The sequence below is a fragment of the Microtus ochrogaster genome, unplaced genomic scaffold (genome assembly GCF_000317375.1).
Source record: "Microtus ochrogaster isolate Prairie Vole_2 unplaced genomic scaffold, MicOch1.0 UNK49, whole genome shotgun sequence".
Taxonomy (NCBI): Eukaryota; Metazoa; Chordata; class Mammalia; order Rodentia; family Cricetidae; genus Microtus; species Microtus ochrogaster.
The window spans coordinates 1,645,558-1,661,534 of record NW_004949147.1 but is presented as its reverse complement, the minus strand read 5'-3'; positions in this window follow the sequence as shown (position 1 = coordinate 1,661,534).

Sequence of the window (15,977 nt, the reverse complement as noted above, 5' to 3'; positions counted from 1 at the left end):
TCTCTCTCTCTCTCTCTCTCTCTCTCTCTCTCTCTCTCTCTCTCTCTCTCTTTGTGTGTGTGTGTGTGTGTGACGTGCCATGTAGAAGAGGGCATCCGAGGCCCTGGAGCTGTAGTTACAGATCGTTACAAGCTGCCTGACACGGGTACTAGGACGGGAACTCGGTCATCTGGCAGTGAGGACCTTCAGCAGCGAGTTCTCTTAACCACTTCGCCATCTCTCCAGTTCTTGTGATTTGGTTTTAGAAACAGGGTCTCGAGCTGTAGCTCAGGCTGTCTTAGAACACACTATGTAGCCGACCTTGAATACATAGCAATCCTCCTCCTCCTGCCTCAACTTCTTGAATGGTGGGGTGACAAATGTGAGCTGCATGGTCCCAGGTATAAAATACGTATTCTTTTGAGCCTTCAAAGTTGAGGTAATTTGTTAAACCATCAATAAGAAACAAACACAGTTCTCTTCTGCTCTCCTTCTCTGCCATTAGCTTCTGTTTGGATTAAACCCTGGGTTAAGCTGGCCATTGGGCAGTAGAGAAACCATTTGTATCCCTACTTGGGCCATGGAGTGGTGGCTTTGGAAACATCCTAGGTAATACCTTCCTGGGGCAGCAGTCACACACAGGTCACTATCGGGGTAACATGCTCAGGCTATTTCTATGGACTTTGTTGGCAGCAGGGTTGAACTAGGGCAGGAGAATTCCAGACGGGTGAGACTCAGCACTCTGTTTTTGGAATTCCCAGAAATACTTGTGGCAGAGGAGGAAGAGGGCAGAGGTTCTGTAGGTGCGAGGAGAGAAACAGCAGGGGCTTTGGGGTGGAGGTGCTAATGGATCTTTATTTATAGGCACAGATTGAGAGGGTCTGATAGCATTTTGCCATGACACTTTCTTAGCCCACTACCCCTCCCATGCCCCTCCACAAGCGGGCTGAGCAGATGAAGCATTCTAAGCAGTTTGGTTCTTCCTCCATTTTCATCAGTTTTTATCTTTGCTTGTTGAGGTGAGGGAATGTGTTCTAGGTGGGAGGTAGTAGTCATTTATTGCTGCAAACACCCACTTCCTCCTAAGTGGTCCCTGCTTTTGTTATGCACTGTCCGGCCTTCAGAGCTTTCTATACCAGTCTTGTCCATGATGACTTTCTGACTTGGCTTTGCCTGGTACACCCATGGAGGGTTAGGGGCCAAGGTCAGGGGTGAGGGGCTCATCTAGCATGCCTGAAGCCCAAGGTTCCACCCAAGCACCACAATAAACAAATGAGAAAATACCCACTTAGGTATTCTTTGTATAGATCATTTTTCATGTTTGCATATACTCCATCTTTCCATCGTTAATTTGCAATGTCTCCTTTCTCACTTACTACATTTTTATATAGATGTGGATGTGCTTGCTTCTTACAATACTTTCCCCTAAGTCATTATGACCTGCTGCTGTGGTCCAGCTGAGAAAGTTACAGACTACCACACAGAAAAGACAAAATTAAAGTCCTTTTATTGGCCTGGCAGTTGAGAGTGGGCTCTTGTTTCCGAACTGGCACTGAAGCTCAGGGACATCCCACGATGAGATCATTGTCAGGTTTGGGTCAGGGGAACCTGATGGATAACATCTGTTTGGGTTATCCATCCAGCAGATATTTTGGTTATGCATTTAGGCTATGATCAGGGTCTTGGAACCTGGGCACCTCCAAGGCAGACATGATTGTTCAGGGGGCTAGGGGCTGAGAAGCACTGGAGCAGACACAACGTGGAGTTAGAGTAAGAGCAAGAGAAGATGGAGTTTCTTCAGTCACTTTGATGCTATTTCCTTTATCCCCCAACACACACAGTACTAGCCATTTCCTTCAGAGTTTACCTAGATTCCTTCCTAGGTTAACTATCTCATTAAAATGACTTGATTGTGTTAAAAAAAAATCACAGTGGTATTTTTGACTAGGGTCACATTGAGTTTACCAGTTCCCTTCTGCTGACCCTCATATCGCTGCATCTTCCCCTCCGAGAGGAAGGCCGCCTCGATTTAAATCTCCTTTTATATTTGGGGAGAACTGTACCATGATCTCAACCCTGGTGCAGCCTTTGCTCTCATTTTTGTTTCTTTTTGTGCATTTCTGTCAAGTTCGGGGAGGGTAGTTTTGTAAACCTGCATTTAAGCCACCATGATTCCCAGAAGTCTTTAGATTTTGCCCTGAATTGGGGGTGAGGGCGGGGATGATGAGCTGAAACTGTGGGTGTGGGTGAAATTCAGAGCAGGTTAAATGCTACACCAGAGCAACAGAACTTACCAGAGTGCCAGCAGTTATGGGGAAAGTGACTGTGGATGAGAGAGAGCACACAGAGTGAGGAGCCAGCCGGGGAAGGTGGCGAGGTCCAGAGCAGCTGAAGTCAGCACTTTACCAACTGTGGGGATTGTGGGGTGACTGTGGGGACTGTGGGGGTGCCTGTGGGGATTGTGGGGTGACTGTGGGGATTGTGGGGGTGCCTGTGGGGATTGTGGGGGTGACTGTGGGGATGACTGTGGGGATTGTGGGGGTGACTGTGGGGATTGTGGGGGTGACTGTGGGGATTGTGGGGGTGCCTGTGGCAGAGCTGTAGGCAGCCTGTGAGAGGTGAAACAGCCAGAGGCCATCAATACAAAGCAAAGGCTCTCAGATGCATGCGAACCTAGGACTTCTCCTGCTGTAGAGGACACATGTGTCCCCAGGTAGATGAGCCCTCTCAGCAGAGGGACAGCCAGCGTGGCTAGACAGTGTGAGCTGAAGATTTAAGACAGCTAGAGCAGACTGGTTCGGCGGTGGTGGTGTTTCCTTGGGCATTGGGTGTTGGCAGTGGAGCCTTGAGAATGTTGGGCAAGCACTCTGCCCCGTCTGTTGTCTTTAGAAGTTTACCCGGAGAACTCAAGCGTTAGATAAATACTTAGATAAATAGGAATTAAGATTCAAGGGGAGAAATTTTGATTGATTTTTTTTAGGTTAAATGATTTGTGTATCTGGGCAGAGAAAAAATAAGGAATTTGGTGATTAGTAAAGAGATAGAAAAGGCAGGAGAAATAAAGAAAGAGAGAGGAAGGAAAAAGCCAGTATCAGCAATGAATAGACATTCAGAAGTAACACCGGATAGCATGAAAGAATTATTTATATATGTTCATTGAAACCTAGTATGAAGGGTTAGCATTGTAACTCAACTGGTAGAGCACTTGCCTAGTATGTCCAAAGTCCTGGGTTCAATCCCCAGCACTGCATAAAAAATGGAAATGGTAGCACACACCTGTAATCTCAGCACTCAGGAGGTAGAGGCTAGAGGATCAGAAGTTCAAGGTCATCTTCAGCCACATAACAAGTTCAAGACCACCCTAGAATTAAATGAGACCCTGGCTCAGAAAACGAAAAACAAACAAACAAAATCTAATATGAACATAATAATCTAATAAAGACTATTCCAGGCTGGCCTCAAACTCACAGAAATCCACCTGCCTCTGCCTGCCGAGGGCTGGGATTAAGGGCGTATGCCGCCACCACCACTCGGCATATTTTTTTTAAGCAAATATATTTTCAATTTCTTTCAAAGGTGTTTGTATTGCCTTTAGGAAGTTCAATAACCAGGTTTGTTTGTTGTTTGTTTGTTTGTCTTTCTTTTTATAGGGATTGTTATGCAGTTAGGGGATCCTAGCTGCAACTAGAGAAAGGATCTGTGAAGTTGGTGTTTAAGGTTGGGGGTCCTCAGCCAGAGTAGCTCATAGCTGTGTAGGCAGAAGGGGAAGCAGGCTGGCCAAGTTTAGCACTTCACTGCCCCGCATGGCTCAGAAGTCACCCTGAGGATGCAGTCACTGGAGAACTGTCCTGTATTCCCCTCTCTAGAGCTCTGCAGACCACCCTTGAGCTGGCATAAACTGGTCTGGAGGACATCAGTGAAACTTCCCCCTTCTCTGGCTCCTGCACACCAATATCCTGACCCCCATCTGTACCCCAGACCAAAAAGAAGAAGCAAACGTTTGGTAAGACTGAAATAATTTGGGGTTATTGGAAGGAGGCGCTGACTGGGTGTTAGTGGATGCCATATTTGCTGTGGTCGACTAGTGTAGACACAACCAGTCATTCAGATACTTCAGGCACGTACTCAGCACCCAGCCTCAGGCCAGATCGTCAGCACGATCACCTTGATGTGCCTTTCCTGGCAGGAGTGAAGAGACACTGTGCTCTCCCTTTGACTATCAGACTGTTGAATCAACAGACCCCAAGAAATCGGAATTTCCCCAGAAATCTCATCCTGGAGAAGGAACAGGCTGAACCTTGGAGCAGCCAGAGTGCGAGCTTGTCTCCTGGTAGAAGATCTTGCGCGGTTTGACAACCTGTCAGACAGTTCCTCAGAAGATGCTGGAGTCGACACAACGAGGTTGGGTGGGACCACATCTTAGGATTGCCTCGCTGCAGACGCCTTCATGTTCTTTATTTAAACCTGAACTTCGCATGGAGACCTAGAAGAAAGACATGGACAGTCACTGGACCTCTTTGCTCCTCTCTCCAGAGAGGTCCAATCAAGTAAAACAGATCTGCCTTTTGCATTTGCCTGTTTAACTGACCTCTTGAGGACAGACAGCCATGTTTGTGAGGGATACCTGCGCCCAGCCTCTGACTGTTAACTCTGCTCACAACCCTCTGGTCGCCCCTCCATCCAGTGTCACTAAGTGTGCCTTAGGAAGAGCCCTTGGGGCAGCAGCATGTTTGCTAACAGAAGATGGGGGTGGGGTGGCATGGAGCAGGTGAGGAGGGAAGGATCCCTCAGGCTTCATCACGTTACATTACTAGAACCTTCCAGCTCTCCTTGAGCTTCCCACAAAGACAGTGAAGGAAATATGATTTATCTCTGACTCACGGTAGGCATTCCATAAATATTTGGGATGAACAAATGAGTGAGCATATTGATTAATTAGTTAGTTTTGTGAGCACGGAGCCCTTACATGGCTGGATGAGGAGATGGCTCGTTTTAGACCAGGAATACGCAGATAAAAATACCCACGGTGCCAGGCCCCCAGCAGAAAAGAAAAGGGTAAGTTGCCAATGTTTGTGAGTAGTGAGTCAAGATTGCTGTGCATTAATCATGATACTTTAAAAATCTTTTGTTGGTATTAGGATCACAGGTTAGTAAGTCTAACCACGTCCAAGTTTCAGATAAAAAAAAATGTGGTCCAGAAAGAGAAGGTATCCAAAGTGGCAGGCGATTAGAGCAAGCTTCAGGCATCGTGTCTGCCCCTTCTGGAGGTCTTTCCCACACCTCTGCCTGCCACTTGGCATGGGGTTTTCTCCCCAGATGGAGAGCGGAGAGCGTATGGCTAGTTCCCCTTACAAGCAAACATTGACGAGGCCTCTCTCGATAGGGTGGGCATGCTCTCTGCCAAGCCGCATGCTAGGTACTGGTGATAGGACTGCAGATTCTGTATTAACTTGGCAGGGAAGCGGGCAGGCGATTAATCAAGTAATTCCAGTGAGGGAAGTGCACCCAGTTTTGGAAGTCCAGAGAAAGCCTGGGGCTAAAGGTCAGGCGGGGGTGCTTGAGATGGGGAACAGACGTTGTCTCTCATAGGCCTCTTGGAGTTTTCCCAGCCATGTCACCTCTCCCACCAGCACTGGGGCTGATTTGTCTCCTACTTGTGGTGAGTGCCCCGCTCTTCAGATAAGAGCCACATATCAGAAGTCAAGGAGAGAGATGCAGGACAGGCTGCTCAGACGGAGGGGGCCTCAAGGAGAGAGATGCAGGACAGGCTGCTTAGACGGAGGGGGCCTCAAGTATGGGGGAAAGCCCTGGAAGGAAGGGATTGGGGGGAAAGTGTGTAGGACCGGTGTGGGGGTCTGAGCTCCAGGTCCCCCTCAGCGGGTCCCCCCCACTTCCATTCCTGCTGTTTGTCTACCTCCTGCCTCCTGTCTGTCACTGGCTTCTCCCCCTCCTTCCTCAGCAGCCCAGCTCCCATCCTCCTTGATTGGATTGCTAGCTTGTGACACTCACTCTCTCCTGGAGACGTGTGGGGGTAGAGATAAAAATGGAGAGTGGAATAACCATAGCCCTGCCCCTCCCGCTCTTCATCCAAGCCCTTCCAGTTGGGCTAGCATGGGCAGGGCGCTTGCAGGAATGGAGGCAAGAGAGTCCTGGGGCAGCACACTTGTGCGAGGGTTAAGGACATGCCACACCAGTTTCTTCAACTGGACATGGCTGGGTAAAAAATGGGATAATGGAGGTCCGGGCTTCTCTAAGGTTTTGTTGGTTGTTTGTTGCCTGGGCTGAAGCAGGCCACTGTGCGCTATGCATGCTTCTCAAGGAGCTTTGAATTCAACCACTGGGATTCCACCCATGGTTCAGGGTGGGGGCGGGGTCTTAGACAATCCCTGAAATTGTGCACAAATTTCTGATTTATGCACATCCTTGTTTCTAGAAAGCCTACAGATCCCATCAGAGTCCCTGAAGCATCTGGACCACACAGAAAGGCTCAGAGCCCCTTCTCCAGGGCACTGGAGTATGAAGTGCCCACTGTTTATCTGCCCCTTCCCTGGAGGCCCCCTCCACCCTCTGGGTTTCTTCCACTCCTGTGCTTCTGCAGACAGCCTGTCCCCAGAGCCAGCTAGGGCCATGTGCCTCTCTGCTCACCTGGACACAGCGCTGCTGTGTCTCTATCGACTGCCCTATTTAGGAGCCGCTGAGCTGACTGCAGAAACCAGGTCTGCGTTTGCCCCCTCCAGAGGTGTCCAAGCTTTGAGGAAATCGGGGAGCCAAGGGCTTCCATATCTTTGTGTTTGTGGAGCATGGGCTCAAGGGTCAAACAGACACTTCAGCCCAGCCTGTGCCACCTTGACAAGGAAATGAGCCTCCTTGAGACTGGTCTCTTTTTTTTTCATCTACAAAATGGAGGAAGCAATGTTTTCCTCCAGGGGTGTTGTGAAGACTAGCCAGGGTAATGGTTATAAAACATCAGGCGCTTGATGAATGTTAGCTGTTAGCTGGCACAATTGGATCCAGAAATTTCCTCTGCTGTGTTCCTGGCAGGAGGTTATCCAGCTCTTCCTGAGGAGCTGTCACTCCCCGGGGTGGCCCAGCCCCCATGTGGATGTGCTGACCGCAAGACAGTTCTTCTGTCACTTAGAAACTCTTTGAGCTGAAGTGACAGGAACTCAACACACCGGCTCACCAGAGAAGGGTATTCATCGGTCCACGACATTGGGAAAGGCGGAAGGGAGGTGACTTCAAGGACTCAGGGAACCAGTGTGTTCTCTCTCTCTCTCTCTCTCTCTCTCTCTCTCTCTCTCTCTCTCTCTCTCTCTCTCTCTCTCTCTCTCTCTCTTTCTCTCTCTCCCTCCGAGACTGGGGCAAGGGAGCAACTCCCAACACAGATCACAGTAAGTGGTGAACTGGAAGAGACATCTTCTTTCTCCTAGTGACCACACAGAAATCCCCAGGGAAGGGCTAAGACAGAGCAGGCTTTGAGTCACATGTTCATTCTTGAGCCATGTGCAAAGGACCATGGGAGGTTAGAATTGGCCATGTCTTGTGACTAAGAGCAGGAATAGCAGCCTATGAGTGGTTGCCCTTTGCGAGCCATGTGGAGGGTGGGAGGTCAGGGTCCCTTATGAGGGGAGTGCTTTCTCTAGAAGTCTGGGCAAACGAAAGCAATGAGTGTTTTCTATCTGGCTAGCCTCTCCGGATAGCCTTAGTTCAATGCCAGCCCTGGCCCTGTCCAGCCTGCACAGGCCAAGGCTGTGTTCACTCAGCTAAGTCAGCCCGGCAGGAACAAGAAGTGTCTTTGTGGCCTCTCCTATCTTTCTCTCTTCAAGTTTAGCTCTTGGTTCTTGCAACTCTACAGAAAATGGGTTCCCAGTCCCTTGTGCCTCTACTCCCCTGCAGAAAGCAGCAGTGTGCTCAGAAAGCTGGAATGGGGCTCTGATTTGAGGATTAGCAATTGGATTGTGATTGACAACATGATGAGTTGTGTTTATGAGTGACTTATTGCCAGCCACTGGTCAGGTATCCCTTTAGCCCCAGGGACAGTTCACTGTGGGGGAGGAAAGACAAGGAAGGGATAGGTGGATGCTGGGCAGAGGCTAAGGAAGAGGAAGAAGAAGAGCTATCCCCTTGAGTAGTCAGGGCGAGTGTCAGTGAGGCTGCTATAACAAATCACCATGCACCATGGGACTTACAAATAACAAGTTTGTTTGTCATAGTCTGGAAACTGAGAAGCCCAGGACTGGGTGCCAGCATGGTCTAGCGGGCCCTTTCAGAGCGCAGACTGACAGCTTCCAACTGTGTCTTCACATGGGAGAGGGGACAAGCCAGCTCACTCAAGCCTCTTTTCTGAGGACACCAATCCAGAAGGTGATAGTTTTACCCCCGTGAGCTAAGCTACATAAGCTACAGCCCTACCTTAATACTGTCATCTTCAGTACTGGATCATGGAAGAGCGTAGTGACTGAGTCTTAGGTTTGTGAGGGACCTTGCAGGGACTGAGACACACAAAGCGTGGCTCTGAAGCTCACTGTAAGGTATGTAGGGTGGAGACTCCAGAGAAGGTGGCAGGAGAAGGGGCTTCTCCTCTGCCCCCAGCCCTCCTTTTTCAGATGGACTGCACTCTGGAGGTCACCCACAGGCTAATAAGAATTCTTCTTAAGTTTAAAACCAGCTAACCAATAAATGGCTCTGATTAGTTACATCTCTAAAGTAACTCACTTTATCTCACAAAATCCTCCCTCCGTATCCTCAGGGTTATCTTGCTCTGGGTTTTCCTTGAAGGGCCCTGAAGGGTGTTCGGGGAGGCTAGGGGAGGGGGCTGGAGGAGTTGGGATGGGGCCCAAGCAACTTTCTAAGAACTGCAACTTTACAGAACAGCCTGTATTGCCCCTAAAATTTCAGAATGCCACTGTATATCAGGGGGAGTTGGGCCCCAAGAAGTGGTAAAGAGATATGGGGAGGGAAGGACGGGGAGAGAGAGAGAAGGGGAGAGAGAAACAGAATTATTGAAATGCCCTTGGACCTTTGCCACGAGGCTGAACAAAAACACTTAGAAAGTTACCATAGAGAAAGAGTCGGAAGTGTCTGGGAGAGACGAGCCTAGGTGTGGAGTCCCGAGCTACAGGGACGCACAGAGGGCAGGCCAAGGATCAAGGGAAGGCAGTCGTGTGGTGATGGGGAGTCAGTTCTATACGTTATACTGTGGATTCTGAGCAGGTAAGGCACTGACTTTAGTTCTTGGCCTTCTGGGGTTACAGACATGGATGATATTGCTGGGCCTTCCTCCAGGGCCTCCTGTGACCCTACCAAGAGATGGCAGAAGAGCAAGTGTGTTGTAAGCCAGAAAGAGACAGCAGTGAGTAGTTCCTGTGGGGGGCAGGGGGACACCATGTTTGTTCCTGCTGTGAATTCCAGTTATCCACACAACTGCTGGATCACCCCATTATTTCACACCGCACCTCCATTTTGCAGGCAGCAAGCAAAAGCCAGTCCAGTACTTCACTGTGTCTCCAGAAGGATGGCAGAGCCAGCCACAGAGTGTCAGGGCCCAGTTCTCTCCATCCTAAAATGGACACGCTCACAGGTCCTCATTCAGGTCAGAGAAGCTTCTAGAAAGGGATCAAGGCCCAGAAGGGCTGTCCATCAGCTGGGCATCTGCCATCACCTTCTGAGTAGGAAGTGCTTTGTAGAAAGGGGGATCTTAAGTGTGAGGCCAGCCTGGGCTACGTAGTGGGATGTTGTCTCAAAGACTAACAAACTAGATGGACCTTTGTTTGGTCCCTGACTGCTGTCTCCCAGAACACTTTCCTCTCCTGTCCTTGTTTCTCCCTCTCTGATTGCTGTTGACTCTGAGGACCTCTGCCAAGGGCTGGCTCTGGGGAAAGGACCATGGTTTGCAGACTGATTCCCTGAGAGCTGTGTTGTTCCTGGCTCTGGTACTGGAATGATTAGCACCACCACCTCCCACCCCACCTCCTTGACTTCAGTTTTAGGTACTGGGAGTCAGCCTGGCCTGGAAGATTGGCTTCTGACCCCACTCTGCAGTGCTGGGACCAGCTGTTGCAGGCCTGATATGCCCACACTTGACACCATGTCACCTTCAGGCATCTGGGACCCTTCCAGTTGGCTCCACTGCCTCTCTTTTCTGGAACACGCAGGTTGTCTTCTCCACATGAAGCCATGCTAGAGGAAGCGATGATCAGATCGGTCTCTTGAAGACAAGGGACAAAACCTAGCTCATACTAAACCTCAGCACAGGAGAGGATAGTGTGGATAGATGTGTGTAAGTGTGTGAGTGTTTGTGTGTGTGTGTGTGTGTGTGTGTGTGTGTGTGTGTGTATGTGTGTGAAGGGATGGAGGCTGTCATTTGTGGGCAGCCAGCCCTAGAATATTGTAAACATATCCCAATCATAACAGAATGCTGGAGCTCACTGGCTTTTTCAGATGCTGATAAACAGAGGTAGATAGTCAGTCTGTAAAACCGCTCTCTATTCAGACAGCCTGCATTCTGAGAAGACAGTGGATTAACATCCTAAAAACCTGTCTTCTCTTTCACCTCCAGCCAGATTATAGAGGGGGAGGAGGAAGGGTAGAGGCAGTCAGTCAATCCAGAACAAGGCTTGCCCCTCTGGTCAGGTGTTCGGCTACGTTTATTTTGTTTTGTTTTGTTTTTGCGATTTGGGATGTCTGTGCTTCCCTCCTTGTCCTTTCTTACACTCTTCTCTCATCCTATGGATGTTTGAAAGGTTCAGGCATATCCTGAAATGCTAAGTCAAGTTAATTGCTGCTGGAATCAGCTTTGTATACTCACCTAGGGCAGCGGGACCCGAGGGAGTGAACCCAGAAGAGTGACCAGTGTGTACGTGCTAAGCTGCTACACTAACGACAAGAAGTGCCGATTCCCTTTTACAATATGGAGGACAACGTATCTCTATCATACAGAATGTAAATGTGCCTCTGTGAGGTTGAATAGCCGAGCTAGGGGACAAAGGGTTACTGCTGGGCTGCACAAATTCCTGAATACCTCTTGAATGCTTCTAAGAACCTATCTTCTTCTACCTGTCCCTGCTTCTGACTACAGATTGGCTTTCCAAACCTCCTAAGCTCTCCCTCAGAACCTCAACTCCTGAAGACTCTGTCTCTGTACCAATTCAAAAGAAAAAGCCCAGGCAGGAGAGAAGTCACATTGGCTCACCTTACACTAAGTTCCCATCTCTGGGTTCATCGACTGTGATCAGAGAATGGAATAATTCAGGGACTTTCCTGCTGACTGTGGTGGTGAACACTGTTTGGGAGCCTGAGGCAGGAGGATCACCAATTCAGGGCTTACTAGGCTATATGTCAAGACCCTATCTCAACAAAACAAAACAAACAAACAACAAAAACAAAAACAAAGGACAGTACCGGGCTAAGACTGCAACTCACTGACTGAGTTCTTCTTGTCTGCTGTGCGTGATGCCCTGGGTTTGATTCCCCAACACCACAAGCCTGTGTCCTTTGCTGTCTCTCTGAGAAGACTGAGGGGTCGCTTAGCCACTCCCGCTTGAAAAGCCGTGATTATCTGTATTCTCCTCAGGCAGCTCTGGACTGCTGGGAGCACACAGTGGGATGTCTTTCCTCCCATCAGCTGTGGTTCTGGGTCATCATCCCCACTCAGGGGCTGCTCTGTCACCTCAGACGCTGGGTCTAGTAACCCAAATCTACTGCCTTTTCCTGGTGTCCTCTTGTCTTGGTCGGTTTACTTGGTGGTTGAGGTGGAGGCTGTTAGTCAGGGCTTTCTAAAGGAACAGAACTGACAGAATGGGATTTAGCAGAGTGGCTTACAAGTTGAGTTCAGGTAGTCCAACAATGGCTGTCTCCCAACAGAGAGGCCGAGAATCCGGTAGTTGTTTGGTACAAGAGACTGATGTCTCAGCAGTCCCAATCTGGAGCTGGAGTCCTGGGGAAGTCTCAGAAAGCTGCTTGTCTTCGGTCTGCATTGGAATCCTAAAGTAGAGTCTAGTGCCAGTGAAGGAATTCCTCTGCAGCAGGATAGATGAACTTGCCAGGGAACGTGATGGCAAGCAGACAATAAGTAAAGGCTTCCATGTCCTCCCTATGGGCTGCCACTGGAGAATGTGGCTCAGACTTGCATTGGGTCTTCTCACCTCAAATGACAAAGAAAATCCCTCACAGGTGTGCTTAGCTGTTCGGGTTGTAGTTGATTCCAGATGTGGTCATGTTGAGCACAGAGAGTAGCCATCACAGAGCCCAAAGATAAGAACACAGGATTTGGACTCATGTGTAGCTGGATTTGAGTTAGATGCCAACATTTACTGTAACACGGAGTCCTGCTTCCTCATCTGTCAAATGGGACAGACACTGGTACCCACTGAGCAGGTTGTGGTGCACGTTCGGAGAGTGAATGGAAGTTCTTGGCCCGCGGTAGGTACTCAATAAATTATAACTTGAAAATGCTGCATCTAGCAGGAGCTGTTTATAACAGGTTAGACAAGCTGGGCTGTCCCCCAGCTGTGGGCTAGAGAAGAGAGTCCCAATCCCTCTCTAGCTAGGCCCACACATATCTCTTGGGGAGACTCTCAGAACCCTCTGCTCCCTGGGAGACTAGAAAGACCCTGGTGAAAGCTTGAAGATCCACCGTTGTTCCTTAGGAGAAAGATTGATTCCCAGAGTAAGGTAATCATATTCATCTTGTGTCAACACTGGCTTCTAAATGCTTCAGGCCACCCGGGGAGAATCTGAAGACAGGGTCTGTGGGGCTGTGGCCTGTGCCTGCATCTTCCTGGGTCAGCACCAGCTATCCTTTCTGAGGCACTGGCCATGATCATGAGTGGGGTAGGTATCAGCCAGCCCATCTCAGCTTCCTTCTTCCTTGTTTGGGGAAACACCTCTGAACTACAGGTTGGTGATATGATGATTGTGGTGATGAACCAGATCCACGAGGAGGATACATATTGGAGCACATGCTCAGACAGACACACTGGAACTATCCCCAGGTGCAGAGGGAAGCAGATGGCCTGGGCCAGAAGCCCTCCCTGACATTTCCCACAGGCTGGATAACAATAACGGAAGCTGCTAACTTGCTTGAGGATGGCCTGCTCAAAAACCTGCTCAGGGCTTTGGAGTAGTGAAATGGCCTCAGCTTTCCAAAGAAGACATTTGCAAGGGACACGAGACTCTAGGCAAAGGCACTGATCTTTGCCGGGAGGCCTGGGGAAAATCATCCTCAAAGTCATATATGTGGGCAAGTTACTGAGGGGCCCGTGCTTGGGTCCCCCTCTTCTCATACAGCATTCTGGGGGATGTGCATTTTAGCAAACCATCTTTATCTTATAAAAATGGCTTCCTTTCACATTATTTAAAGATGTCATTGCTTTTAAGATCTTTGACACAACATTGCTATAGAGGGTGGCTTGGGAACCTACATTTTCCATGTGTTCTCTGGGAGGCACATCCATTCATGAAGTTTGCCCGGACCTGCTCAGCAGGTTGACCACATAGTCTAGGAGGCAGATGCTGGGTGTCCCAGTTTCATTTCTGCTGATGTGATAGAAAATATCCTGACAAAAGCAACTTATGGGAAGAAGGGTTTAGTTCAGCCCGCAGTCCAGCGTCCTCCACTGAGGGGAAGTCACAGGGGCAGGACATTGGGACTGCTGGTCACAGCTCACGCACAGTCAAGAGCAGAGAGAAAATGAATGCTCAGTACTCACTTAGATACCTTTCTCTGCTCTTACACTGTCTAGGTCCCCAAACCAGGGAAAGGTGCTGTGTACCTTCAGACTAAAGTGCTCAGGACAGTCTGTCAGAGGCTTGCCCACCGGCCAACCTGCTCCAGGTAATCCCTCCTTGAGATTCTCCCGCCAGGTGATTCTAGTTGTACAGTGTTGACAGTTAACACCATCACACCAATCTTCTCCAGTCTGTCCCACAATTCTGTACATAGGACCCTGGGAACTCAGTTTGGAGTTGAGGGGAGTCCGGTTCCCAGAAAGGGACAGAAGGGACATGAAGCCCTGTCTGGAGAGGGCAGCTCTACTGGGCCATCTTCAGGGAACTCGGCATCTACGGTGTCTGCAGAACGCTGTCCTCCCTCTAAGTCCACTGAGGATGCCCTCTCCTGGAAGCTTGGGCTACCCCTTGGCTTCTGACTCCTTGAGCTCTTCCCACAGCATTCATCCTGCCAGCCTCACAAAGCTCCTCTTCCAAGAATGTCCTCCCCTGGGTAATTGGACCCTCAGGCCATTGACATTTAAAGAAATGTTTTTGACCTTTTCAGCGGTTCTATAAAATCACAGAATAGAACTCTAAATATTACTGCAGTCTCCTGCTTGCCCAGATCCTGGTGGAGACTCATTTTCCAGGCTAACTCAAGAATGAGAGAAAATAGCATAATTGCTAACAAAAAGGGGTTGCTTCTATGGCATCTCCTTTTTGCTCGTTGCAGTGTGGGCTGCACCAACTGCACCAGGACTGGCCTCTTCCACCACCATGACCAGCCAAAGCACCCTTGCCTCTTTTGCCATTGTCACCCAAGTGACATGATTATATTGGAAGTTTGGGGCTTCCACTCTTGAACCGTCATGGTGATAGAGATCAACTTGCAGTTTATGTGTTTAGCTGAGCTGCACGAGGACCTCTTCCCCACTCTCCTTCCACCACTCACTAGAAACAATGGATACCGAAGGACCAGTGGGTCTAGAGGGACACGCATGACAGCAGGGCTGTTGGAAAGGAGACCTCATGACTTGTGAAGGAAAACTAGAAATGAGACACGGCAGAATAGCTCCTTACGTGGACAGAGACTGTTTCTAGGGTGCAGACTAGAAACCTAGGTTGTTTCCTTGTTTCCAAAGAGCGGTTTGCCATCTAAAGCAGGAGCTGGCAAACCTATCTGCAGGTTAAATCCAGCCCTGATGTTGAAAATGGTTTTCATGGATTTTAAATAACAGTTTTGTTAAGGTCTCAGTTTGCATCACAGACTCCGCCCTTTGAAAGTGTATCACTCAGCAGAGCTTCAGAGTGGTCACAGACTTGGATAGCTGTGACCATATCTAGTTCTGGAACACTTCCATCACCGCAAAGCTGGTGAGCTGGTCAGGATTGTGCCAACTTGGCACCATCTAGGGTCACCTGGGAAATTCCTCTATCAGATTAGTGTGTAGGCAAGTGTGGGGGGCATTTTCCTGACCGATGTTTGCTGTGGGAGGGCCCAGCACACAGCGGGTGGTCCTCAGTTGTATAGAACAAGATAAGCAAGGCTGAGAAGCAAGCCTATTAGACACGTGCCTTCATTGTCGCTGCTTCAGTTTCTGCCTCAGGTGCTGCTGGAGCTCCCTACTTCTTCAGTGGTGGAGTGTGGCCTGAGAGTTGAAAGGTGAAGTAACCCTTTCCTCCCCGATTTGCTCTTTCCTTCCTTCCTTCCTTCCTTCCTTCCTTCCTTCCTTCCTTCCTCTTATTTGGGTTTTTTGTTTGTTTTGTTTTGTTTTTTTCAAGACAAGTTTCTCTGTGTAACAGCTCTGGCTATTCTAGAACTCACTCTGTAGACCAGACTGGCCTCAAACTCACAGAGCTCTGCCTGCCTCTGCTTCCCGAGTGCTGGGATTAAAGGTGTGTGCCACCACCGCCAGGCTGAGGCTGTACTTTTTATATTACCCTGGACATTTTCATTTTTCTATATCCTTGCCATAAATATATATGTGTGTGTATATATATACATACATACATATATATATCTTATTATCGTCTGCACTCATTATTCTAGGCATCTTTGTCATTATGACTGTAATGATTGTTCTGTCTCTTTAAGAGATAAGCCACGCCCACTCCCTCCGCCGTCCGCTGAGGCAGGCTTATCTTCAGCTTCCGGAGCTCGTTCTATTCTCTGTCTTCCTCTCAGAGAGGAAGCTGGCAGCTTCTGCCTCTCTCATCACTTCTCCCCTTCCCCTGCTTCTGTCTCTCTCTCCCTTCTCTCTCTCTCCTCTCTCTCTCTCTCTCTCTCT